The 11,585-nt window shown below is 44.5% G+C and overlaps 1 long non-coding RNA gene across 1 annotated transcript; it reads right to left on the bottom strand.

Annotated features, from left to right (window-relative positions):
- Nucleotides 1-8,690: 8,690 nt before the first annotated feature.
- On the bottom strand, nucleotides 8,691-11,185 carry LOC121555590. Its single transcript, XR_005997948.1, has 2 exons — nucleotides 10,665-11,185; nucleotides 8,691-9,026 (listed from the first exon to the last, which is right to left on the bottom strand). It is a non-coding gene; the product is annotated as an uncharacterized LOC121555590 (long non-coding RNA).
- Between the last annotated feature and the right edge of the window lie 400 nt (nucleotides 11,186-11,585).

Here is an 11,585-nt window from a genome sequence, read left to right as displayed (position 1 = left end):
AGGTGGCTGACTGGCTGTTGTTGTGGAAGAAACGTCCCGTCCACTAGATTACACGTCACACTGGTAGGCATCTCCTGAAAAACGCACATCGCCATCTGCCGACTGGAGTGGGTAACGCAGTTGAGAGAAGTTTATTTTATTTCGAAACTATTTTTATTTCATTTCTTTCATTAAATAATATTATTGTATTGTATCATACTGATTAGCATGAATAGTTTAAACATCTGGAAACAGACAAGGTGGTGTTACCCCCTATCTGAGATACCTACTGCAGCCCTCATCCTCCACATACAACACCCGTTCTGCCAGTTTGAATGAAAAAAAGCATGTAATTAGTGTTGAACAGGAACATGAAGGCTGTCATTAGTGTTGAACAGGAACATGAAGGCTGTCATTAGTGTTGAACAGGAACATGAAGGCTGTCATTAGTGTTGAACAGGAACATGAAGGCTGTTAATTAGTATTGAACAGGAACATGAAGGCTGTCATTAGTGTTGAACAGGAACATGAAGGCTGTCATTAGTGTTGAACAGGGACATGAAGGCTGTCATTAGTGTTGAACAGGAACATGAAGACTGTCATTAGTGTTGAACAGGAACATGAAGGCTGTCATTAGTGTTGAACAGGAACATGAAGGCTGTCATTAGTGTTGAACAGGAACATGAAGGCTGTCATTAGTGTTGAACAGGAACATGAAGGCTGTCATTAGTGTTGAACAGGAACATGAAGGCTGTCATTAGTATTGAACAGGAACATGAAGGCTGTCATTAGTGTTGAACAGGAACATGAAGGCTGTCATTAGTGTTGAACAGGAACATGAAGGCTGTCATTAGTGTTGAACAGGAACATGAAGGCTGTCATTAGTGTTGAACAGGAACATGAAGGCTGTCATTAGTGTTGAACAGGAACATGAAGGCTGTCATTAGTGTTGAACAGGAACATGAAGGCTGTCATTAGTGTTGAACAGGAACATGAAGGCTGTCATTAGTGTTGAACAGGAACATGAAGGGATGTCATTAGTGCTGAACAGGAACATGAAGGCTGTCATTAGTATTGAACAGGAACATGAAGGCTGTCATTAGTGTTGAACAGGAACATGAAGGCTGTCATTAGTGTTGAACAGGAACATGAAGGCTGTCATTAGTATTGAACAGGAACATGAAGGCTGTCATTAGTGTTGAACAGGAACATGAAGGCTGTCATTAGTGTTGAACAGGAACATGAAGGCTGTCATTAGTGTTGAACAGGAACATAAAGGCTATCATTAGTGTTGAACAGGAACATGCAAGATCTCACCTTGTGGAGTTGCAATGATCATGAGAACGGTAAGGAATCAGCCCAGAACTACACGGCAGGATCTTGTCAATGATCTCAAGGCAGCTGGGACCATAGTCACCAAGAAAACAATTGGTAACACACTATGCCGTGAAGGAATGAAATCCTGCAGCACCCGCAAGGTCCCCCTACTCAAGAAAGCACATATACAGGGCCGTCTGAAGTTTGCCAATGAACATCTGAATGATTCAGAGGAGAACTGGGTGAAAGTGTTGTGGTCAGATGAGACCAAAATCGAGCTCTTTGGCATCAACTCAACTCGCCGTGTTTGGAGGAGGAGGAATGCTGCCTATGACCCCAAGAACACCATCCCCACCGTCAAACATGGAGGTGGAAACATTATGCTTTGGGGGTGTTTTTCTGCTAAGGGGACAGGACAACTTCACCGCATCAAAGGGACGATGGACGGCGCCAAGTACTGTCAAATCTTGGGTGAAAACCTCCTTCCATCAGCCACGGCATTGAAAATGGGTCATGGGTGGGTATTCCAGCATGACAATGACCCAAAACACACGGCCAAGGCAACAAAGGAGTGGCTCAAGAAGAAGCACATTAAGGTCCTGGAGTGGCCTAGCCAGTCTCCAGACCTTAATCCCATAGAAAATCTGTGGAGGGAGCTGAAGGTTCGAGTTGCCAAACATTAGGCTCGAAACCTTAATGACTTGGAGATGATCTGCAAAGAGGAGTGGGACAAAATCCCTCCTGAGATGTGTGCAAACCTGGTGGCCAACTACAAGAAACATCTGACCTCTGTGATTGCCAACAAGGGTTTTGCCACCAAGTACTAAGTCATGTTTTGCAGAGGGGTCAAATACTTATTTCCCTCATTAAAATGCACATTAATTTATAACATTTTGACATGTGTTTTCTGGATTTTTTTGTTGTTATTCTGTCTCTCACTGTTCAAATAAACCTACCATTAAAATGATAGACTGATCATGTCTTTGTCAGTGGGCAAACGTACAAAATCAGCAGGGGATCAAATACTTTTTTCCCTCACTGTAGGCCCCCATCCACCTACTGGATATAGGCTGCTGGTTTTGCCATCCTGTGGGATTCCGGCAGGAATGAGACTGAAGTTTTAGAGTCAAGTTCAGGAGTAATTCTGGTTGCAAACACCTTAAGGAGTCAAGTTCAGGAGTAATTAGGAATAGATGGAGCATTTCATAAAGAATAAACTGTATGTAGGCCTTCCATCGGCTCATTTCTCACTCCTTGCTCCAGTCACTACTTTACCTCGGATACCAACGTACCTCAAGCCTTCAAGAGAGGAATTGCAACATCTCATTGCAGCCAAGGACCCATCACTAGCATTAGAGCCATTCAAAAAGAATAAGATCAATGTTTTAGCTAAATTTGATTAAAAGTTGTCTTCGACAACTAAGCAACCGAGTACACGGCTTTTGTAGAAATGTTGCGGTTTAATCCAATAGGAACCAGAGAGCGGGACAAGAGGCATAGCTGCTCTACTACCGGCAGAGTTACCGGTCAAGCCCAGTTGTTTGCGTTTTTAACTCAACCTGGAGCCATCTGAGGTGAAACGTAGGACGGCCGATAGGGTGCCAGATATGTGCGCCAAAGACCTCTGGTCATTTAATCTGGTTGAGGGCAAAGGTTTCCAAATCGTGACCCAAACCCTGATTTTTTATTTTACCTTTATTTAACTAGGCAAGTCAGTTAAGAACAAATTCTTATTTACAATGATCGGCCTACACCGCCAAACCCGGACGACTCTGGGCCAATTGTGCGCCGCCCTATGGGGACTCCCAATCACGGCCCGTTGTGATACAGCCTGGAACCGAACCAGAGGGGTCTGTAGTGACGACTCAAGCGCTGAGATGCAGTGCCTTAAACCGCTGCGCCACTCGGGATCCCGGAGGGGTTAGCGCCTCAGATGTACTGCCAATTGGAAGAACCGCGTTGAGGAATGTATCAAAGGTGTCCGATCAAATTAAAGTGGACACAACAAAATAATTGAAAGAGGTACGTAGCTAAGCTTCAATTAACTTTACTAATGATTGCTAATTTAGCTAGACAATTATTAGCTAATTTGTGACAGCTAGTTAAATAGCTAGTTGCTGAGGAACACTCCACTCCGTTATCTTATATCGGATAGAACGTCCTTGATGTAAGAGAACGGAGTTGAGCGCTCCGACCTCGGCTGAGTTAGATAACTAGTCGAGGTAACTTTGAGGTAACTAACTAGCCAACTAGCTAGATAAGTTACCTCGCCAAGCTAGTTAGCTAATGTTAGTTATATCTACCTAACTGAGGTTAACCAAGTTAGCTATCTAGCTAACTAATGCCTATTCCTTGCCTCTTGTACTCCGGGGGTAACAGAGATAACTATTAGCTAGTTGAAGACGCAACTAGCAATGAAGCCTGTTATCTACTTCCCCAGAGTCCGATGAACTCGTGGATGCTCTTATCCAGAGCGACTTACAGTTAGTGAGTGCATACATTATTTTTTAATTTTTCATACTGGCCCCCTGTGGGAAACGAACCCACAACCCTGGCGTTGCAAACGCCATGCTCTACCAACTGAGCTACATCCCTGCCGGCCATTCCCTCCCCTACCCTGGATGACGCTGGGCCAATTGTGCGCCGCCCCATGGGGTCTCCCAGGTCGCGGCCAGCTACGACAGAGCCTGGAATCAAACCAGGATCTCTAGTGGCACAGCTAGCACACCCCAGGACAGTCTCCATGAGCCTTTGGAAGGTTGCTGGAGCGTTCTTCACACCAAAAGGCATGACTTTGAATGAGAACAAACCAGCAGGGGTGACGAAGGCAGTCTTGTCCTGGCAGGCGGGATCCCATTGCCACCTGCCAATATCTGCTGTTCAGATCCAGATTACTCAAGATGGTTTCTCCGGACAGAAATTCCAGTATGTCGTTGATGTTCGGTAGAGGGTAAGCATCGCTTTCTGTTATTGGCATTCAGCTTCCTGTAATCCACACAAAATCGATATCCACCATCTTTCTTTGGAATCAGGACAACCGGAGAAGGAAGGTTCCACAAAGCCATTAGCCAACATGCTCTCGAGCTGTTCATTGAGAATGGGCAGTTTGGCGACGGACAGCCTGTAGGGACTCTGCTTAATGGGGGGCCTCATGTCGGGTTTTGTGTTTTGAAGACTGTTGTACGGTCGGGTGGAAGAGTACAGACCTCCCCGTTCATCTCCAACATCTGGGAGAGCCTCTTTTCATCTGACTGACACGCCTGTTCCACTGCTTGTTTGATGTAGAAATCAGCATCAGGTTGCTCTTGAAAAGAAGGGGGGGTGTATGGCTGTAATCAGTGTGACAGCCTGATTCTCTGTCTTCACTGGTCAAACGTATTTTCGTCTCTGTCCTTGCTTTGTTTTTTATTGTCCTTGCAAGAATACACTCTAGTCTCCACTGGTAAACAGGATACACTCTAGTCTCCAGTGGTAAACAGGATACACTCTAGTCTCCACTGACTCCAGAATGTAATCAGTGGTAAACAGGATACACTCTAGTCTCCACTGGCTCCAGCATGTAATCAGTGGTAAACAGGATACACTCTAGTCTCCACTGACTCCAGCATGTAATCAGTGGTAAACAGGATACACTCTAGTCTCCACTGGCTCCAGCATGTAATCACTGGTAAACAGGATACACTCTAGTCTCCAGTGGTAAACAGGATACACTCTAGTCTCCAGTGGTAAACAGGATACACTCTAGTCTCCACTGACTCCAGAATGTAATCAGTGGTAAACAGGATACACTCTAGTCTCCACTGACTCCAGAATGTAATCAGTGGTAAACAGGATACACTCTAGTCTCCAGTGGTAAACAGGATACACTCTAGTCTCCACTGGCTCCAGCATGTAATCAGTGGTAAACAGGATACACTCTAGTCTCCACTGGATCCAGCATGTAATCACTGGTAAACAGGATACACTCTAGTCTCCACTGGCTCCAGCATGAAATCACTGGTAAACAGGATACACTCTAGTCTCCACTGGATCCAGCATGTAATCACTGGTAAACAGGATACACTCTAGTCTCCACTGGATCCAGCATGTAATCACTGGTAAACAGGATACACTCTAGTCTCCACTGGCTCCAGCATGAAATCAGTGGTAAACAGGATACACTCTAGTCTCCACTGGTAAACAGGATACACTCTAGTCTCCACTGGCTCCAGCATGAAATCACTGGTAAACAGGATACACTCTAGTCTCCAGTGGTAAACAGGATACACTCTAGTCTCCACTGACTCCAGAATGTAATCAGTGGTAAACAAGATACACTCGCTCCAGCATGTAATCACTGGTAAACAGGATACACTCTAGTCTCCACTGGATCCAGCATGTAATCACTGGTAAACAGGATACACTCTAGTCTCCACTGGCTCCAGCATGAAATCAGTGGTAAACAGGATACACTCTAGTCTCCAGTGGTAAACAGGATACACTCTAGTCTCCAGTGGTAAACAGGATACACTCTAGTCTCCACTGACTCCAGAATGTAATCAGTGGTAAACAAGATACACTCTAGTCTCCACTGACTCCAGAATGTAATCAGTGGTAAACAGGATACACTCTAGTCTCCACTGGTAAACAGGATACACTCTAGTCTCCACTGGCTCCAGCATGTAATCAGTGGTAAACAGGATACACTCTAGTCTCCACAGGCTCCAGCATGTAATCAGTGGTAAACAGGATACACTCTAGTCTCCACTGGATCCAGCATGTAATCACTGGTAAACAGGATACACTCTAGTCTCCAATGGCTCCAGCATGTAATCAGTGGTAAACAGGATACACTCTAGTCTCCACTGGTAAACAGGATACACTCTAGTCTCCACTGGCTCCAGCATGAAATCAGTGGTAAACAGGATACACTCTAGTCTCCAGTGGTAAACAGGATACACTCTAGTCTCCAGTGGTAAACAGGATACACCCTAGTCTCCACTGGTAAACAGGATACACTCTAGTCTCCACTGACTCCAGAATGTAATCAGTGGTAAACAAGATACACTCTAGTCTCCACTGGCTCCAGCATGTAATCAGTGGTAAACAGGATACACTCTAGTCTCCACTGGCTCCAGCATGTAATCCGTGGTAAACAGGATACACTCTAGTCTCCACAGGCTCCAGCATGAAATCAGTGGTAAACAGGATACACTCTTGTCTCCACTGGTAAACAGGATACACTCTAGTCTCCACTGGCTCCAGCATGAAATCAGTGGTAAACAGGATACACTCTAGTCTCCACTGGTAAACAGGATACACTCTAGTCTCCACTGGCTCCAGCATGTAATCAGTGGTAAACAGGATACACTCTAGTCTCCACTGGCTCCAGCATGTAATCACTGGTAAACAGGATACACTCTAGTATCCACTGACTCCGGCATGTAATCACTGGTAAACAGGATACACTCCAGTCTCCACAGGCTCCAGCATGTAATCAGTGGTAAACAGGATACACTCCAGTCTCCACTGGCTCCAGCATGTAATCACTGGTAAACAGGATACACTCCAGTCTCCACTGGCTCCAGCATGTAATCACTGGTAAACAGGATACACTCTAGTCTCCACTGGCTCCAGCATGTAATCAGTGGTAAACAGGATACACTCTAGTCTCCAGTGGTAAACAGGATACACTCTAGTCTCCACTGGCTCCAGCATGTAATCAGTGGTAAACAGGATACACTCGCTCCAGCATGTAATCAGTGGTAAACAGGATACACTCTAGTCTCCACTGGCTCCAGCATGTAATCACTGGTAAACAGGATACACTCTAGTCTCCAGTGGTAAACAGGATACACTCTAGTCTCCACTTGCTCCAGCATGTAATCAGTGGTAAACAGGATACACTCGCTCCAGCATGTAATCAGTGGTAAACAGGATACACTCTAGTCTCCACTGGCTCCAGCATGAAATCAGTGGTAAACAGGATACACTCTAGTCTCCACTGGCTCCAGCATGAAATCACTGGTAAACAGGATACACTCTAGTCTCCACAGGCTCCAGCATGTAATCAGTGGTAAACAGGATACACTCTAGTCTCCAGTGGTAAACAGGATACACTCTAGTCTCCACTGGCTCCAGCATGTAATCAGTGGTAAACAGGATACACTCTAGTCTCCACTGGCTCCAGCATGAAATCACTGGTAAACAGGATACACTCTAGTCTCCACTGGCTCCAGCATGTAATCACTGGTAAACAGGATACACTCTAGTCTCCACTGGCTCCAGCATGTAATCACTGGTAAACAGGATACACTCGCTCCAGCATGTAATCAGTGGTAAACAGGATACACTCTAGCCTCCACTGGCTCCAGCATGAAATCAGTGGTAAACAGGATACACTCTTGTCTCCACTGGCTCCAGCATGTAATCACTGGTAAACAGGATACACTCTAGTCTCCACTGGCTCCAGCATGTAATCACTGGTAAACAGGATACACTCTAGTCTCCACTGGCTCCAGCATGTAATCAGTGGTAAACAGGATACACTCCAGTCTCCACTGACTCCAGCATGTAATCACTGGTAAACAGGATACACTCTAGTCTCCACTCGCTCCAGCATGTAATCAGTGGTAAACATGCTACACTCTAGTCTACACTGGCTCCAGCATGAAATCAGTGGTAAACAGGATACACTCTAGTCTCCACTGGCTCCAGCATGAAATCACTGGTAAACAGGATACACTCTAGTCTCCACAGGCTCCAGCATGTAATCAGTGGTAAACAGGATACACTCTAGTCTCCAGTGGTAAACAGGATACACTCTAGTCTCCACTGGTAAACAGGATACACTCTAGTCTCCACTGGCTCCAGCAGGTAATCAGTGGTAAACAGGATACACTCTAGTCTCCACTGGCTCCAGCATGAAATCAGTGGTAAACAGGATACACTCTAGTCTCCACTGGCTCCAGCATGTTATCACTGGTAAACAGGATACACTCGCTCCAGCATGTAATCAGTGGTAAACAGGATACACTCTAGTCTCCACTGGCTCCAGCATGTTATCACTGGTAAACAGGATACACTCGCTCCAGCATGTAATCAGTGGTAAACAGGATACACTCTAGTCTCCACTGGCTCCAGCATGTAATCACTGGTAAACAGGATAAACTAACAGCTCAAACACCACACGGAATCTGGGAATAATATGTACATCACTGGTCAGAGGACAATTTGTAGAAAACAGCTAGATACATTTAGAAGTGTTGCATTTTGATTCAAGCGGGTCACCAACGCAGTAAGTGTAACGCCACACTTTTTGTTAATCACATAAATAGTAACTCTTTAACTCTTTAATTTACATTGCTGGAAGAGATAGAGAACCACTGTCAAAAAAACAGATCCAGAACTGAGGCTTGAAAGCAAAATAAAGATGTTTATTGAAACATCCTGGTGCCCAAAGAATATATCACAGTACAGGAAAGAAGGGCCTAAATAAAAGGGGAAACCAAAATAAGCGTTAGTGCCTCAGACCGTCATCAGCGGGAACAGACATCTGGCTTCTATTTCAATGAGAATTACATGTCACGTGATCGGCAAGAAAACACATTAGAACATCTATACATCAGTACCTAGCAACAATAGAATGCGTGATCTACATTATATCAGTACCTAGCAACAATAGAATGCGTGATCTACATTATATCAGTACCTAGCAACAATAGAATGCGTGATCTACATTATATCAGTACCTAGCAACAATAGAATGCGTGATCTACATTATACAGTGGGGAAAATAAGTATTTAGTCAGCCACCAATTGTGCAAGTTCTCCCACTTAAAAAGATGAGAGAGGCCTGTAATTTTCATCATAGGTACACGTCAACTATGACAGACAAAATGAGATTTTTTTTTCCAGAAAATCACATTGTAGGATTTTTTATGAATTTATTTGCAAATTATGGTGGAAAATAAGTATTTGGTCAATGACAAAAGTTTCTCAATACTTTGTTATATACCCTTTGTTGGCAATGACACAGGTCAAACGTTTTCTGTAAGTCTTCACAAGGTTTTCACACACTATTGCTGGTATTTTGGCCCATTCCTCCATGCAGATCTCCTCTAGAGCAGTGATGTTTTGGGGCTGTCGCTGGGCAACACGGACTTTCAACTCCCTCCAAAGATTTTCTATGGGGTTGAGATCTGGAGACTGGCTAGGCCACTCCAGGACCTTGAAATGCTTCTTACGAAGCCACTCCTTCGTTGCCCGGGCGGTGTGTTTGGGATCATTGTCATGCTGAAAGACCCAGCCACGTTTCATCTTCAATGCCCTTGCTGATGGAAGGAGGTTTTCACTCAAAAATCTCACGATACATGGTCCCATTCATTCTTTCCTTTACACGGATCAGTCGTCCTGGTCCATTTGCAGAAAAACAGCCCCAAAGCATGATGTTTCCACCCCAATGCTTCACAGTAGGTATGGTGTTCTTTGGATGCAACTCAGCATTCTTTGTCCTCCAAACACGACGAGTTGAGTTTTTACCAAAAAGTTCTATTTTGGTTTCAAATGACATTCTCCCAATCCTCTTCTGGATCATCCAAATGCACTCGAGCAAACTTCAGACAGGCCTGGACATGTACTGGCTTAAGCAGGGGGACACGTCTGGCACTGCAGGATTTTAGTCCCTGGCGGCATAGTGTGTTACTAATGGTAGGCTTTGTTACTTTGGTCCCAGCTCTCTGCAGGTCATTCACTAGGTCCCCCTGTGTGGTTCGGGATTTTTGCTCACCGTTCTTGTGATCATTTTGACCCCCACGGGGTGAGATCTTGCGTGGAGCCCCAGATCGTGGGAGATTATCAGTGGTCTTGTATGTCTTCCATTTCCTAATAATTGCTCCCACAGTTGATTTCTTCAAACCAAGCTGCTTACCTATTGCAGATTCAGTCTTCCCAGCCTGGTGCAGGTCTACAATTTTGTTTCTGGTGTCCTTTGACAGCTCTTTGGTCTTGGCCATAGTGGAGTTTGGAGTGTGACTGTTTGAGGTTGTGGACAGGTGTCTTTTATACTGATAACAAGTTCAAACAGGTGCCATTAATACAGGTAACGAGTGGAGGACAGAGGAGCCTCTTAAAGAAGAAGTTACAGGTCTTTGAGAGCCAGAAATCTTGCTTGTTTGTCGGTGACCAAATACTTATTTTCCACCATAATTTGCAAATAAATTCATAAAAAATCCTACAATGTGATATTCTGGATTTTTTTCCCTCAATTTGTCTGTCATAGTTGATGTGTACCTATGATGAAAATTACAGGCCTCTCTCATCTTTTTAAGTGGGAGAACTTGTACAATTGGTGGCTGACTAAATACTTTTTTTCCCCACTGTATCAGTACCTAGCAACAATAGAATGCGTGATCTACATTATATCAGTACCTAGCAACAATAGAATGCGTGATCTACATTATATCAGTACCTAGCAACAATAGAATGCGTGATCTACATTCTATCCGAAATATATCAGTACCTAGCAACAATAGAATGCGTGATCTACATTATATCCTAAATATATCAGTACCTAGCAACAATAGAATGCGTGATCTACATTGTATCCGAAATATACAAAAGCGGACAGAGAAACGTCATCATTTATTGCTTCTACATATTACCACGGGAACGTTTCCTCAGAATACATAAGACAGGATTCTAATAGAGTAGGGAGCTGGAGACACCACTAGATGGAGGTATCCAGCACCAATAAGAGGCAATATAACAATTACAGAAAAGGATAAATCTTTTGGCAGGATCAGCAATTCCAATGTTTCTTCATGTCTCCCTTGACGTCATCACTCATTACATTTTTGTCATTTAGCAGACGCTCTTATCCAGAGCGACTTAGGAGTTAGTGAGTGCATACATTTCGTACTGGCCCCCCCCCCCCCGTGGGAAACGAACCCACAACCCTGGCGTTGCAAGCGCCATGCTCTACCAACTGAGCTACACGGGGACATCTTGATGTGATGTCATCACTCATCTTGCTGTCGCCACTAGTCTTGATGTGATGTCGTCACTCTATTCTTGATGTCGTCACTAGTCGTGATGTCATCACTCTAGTCTTGATCCCTTCTGGTTGAGGTCTCATCAATGGTACTCTACCGACAGCATCATCAAGACATTCTTTTAGGGGACGAGCCTCTCAAACTGTCTCTTACATGTTCAGCCTCTGTTTTACTAGTAGTACACACGAGCTTCAGTCTCAGAAATGGTGTGAACGGTAATCCCTTCTTCAGAAATGTGGGACGCGCACTAGAAGCATG

The sequence above is a fragment of the Coregonus clupeaformis genome, unplaced genomic scaffold (assembly GCF_020615455.1).
Source record: "Coregonus clupeaformis isolate EN_2021a unplaced genomic scaffold, ASM2061545v1 scaf1156, whole genome shotgun sequence".
Classification (NCBI taxonomy): Eukaryota; Metazoa; Chordata; class Actinopteri; order Salmoniformes; family Salmonidae; genus Coregonus; species Coregonus clupeaformis.
The sequence above is the reverse complement of the archived record's forward strand: the minus strand, read 5'-3'. Positions and strand labels throughout refer to the sequence as shown.